Source organism: Octodon degus, unplaced genomic scaffold (genome assembly GCF_000260255.1).
Source record: "Octodon degus isolate 3935 unplaced genomic scaffold, OctDeg1.0 scaffold00019, whole genome shotgun sequence".
Classification (NCBI taxonomy): domain Eukaryota; kingdom Metazoa; phylum Chordata; class Mammalia; order Rodentia; family Octodontidae; genus Octodon; species Octodon degus.
Window position 1 is genome coordinate 17,444,432 of NW_004524595.1, and position 1,089 is coordinate 17,445,520.

Consider the following 1,089-nt stretch of genomic DNA (forward strand, 5'->3'; position numbering starts at 1 on the left):
TACTTGGGCATTTTGCCCCTTTCTGCTGCTGCCCCATGATCTTTAATAAACTTACTACATACTATGGGTCATTCGCTTGGCAGTTCTTTCTTTGTTTTATATAACCTGGACTAGTTTTGGCCCACTGAAGGGTAGCATCTGGTGAGCCAACCAGGAGAATACCTGAGCTTGGGAGACCTCACCAGATGCTAGAGTCATCAACAACCCGGAGAACTTTGGAAAGCTCGGTGAGAGTGGGCAACCAGACAACACGGCCAACACGGGAGGCAACACTTCACTGTTGGGAGATTATTTCTGGGAGACAAAATGGATTCCTGGGAGGTGCAGTGAACCAGTTGCCATGTGGAGAAGACTAGACAATGGGACAAAAACCTTCTGTTCTTATGGGGGACAGGAGGGACCCTGCCCCTCATTTGGGCTTACATTCTGTTTTTTTTTTGGCTGTTAATTATTACATTCTGTTGTTGATCAACACAATGTGGACAGTCTACCTTGAGGCCCATGGCACAAGCCTTATCAAGGATGGGCATGAGCCAAGCAGAGTAGGAGAAGAGCCCACCAGAGTAGGGGAGAAAGCTATGGGTAAACAGCTGCTTTGGTGTGCCCACGCACAGCAGGGGTGCAGAGGCTACAGAACTGGCTTGCCAGAAGTCTAGCAACAAAAAACAGAAGAGAGAAACTGGTTTATTTAAACACTCCCCTCCACCGCCTACTTCCTGTGAACCAGTGAGTGGCAGAGCCATCACTAGCTGACTTGTGTAATCTGGGTTCCAGAACTCTGCCTGAAACCATTGTCTCCTGGGTAGCTTGCTGATTTCGTTTGCGTTTTTATTTTTTTGTTTGTTTCTTAAAAACAAAACCAGTTTTGCTTTTTTTTTTTTTTAAATTTTTCCCATAATTTTATTGAGAAACAAATAACAATGAGACAGTTTCAAATCAAATTGGTAGGACAGTTTCAATAATTCATACATTGTATACATTCTTCCTAGTGGTTAATTGCTGTATAAGATACGGACATGATATCCTATTTACAAACACCATTAGAACAAATCACTCTATTCATTAAGAGAATGTAACTATATATCTATC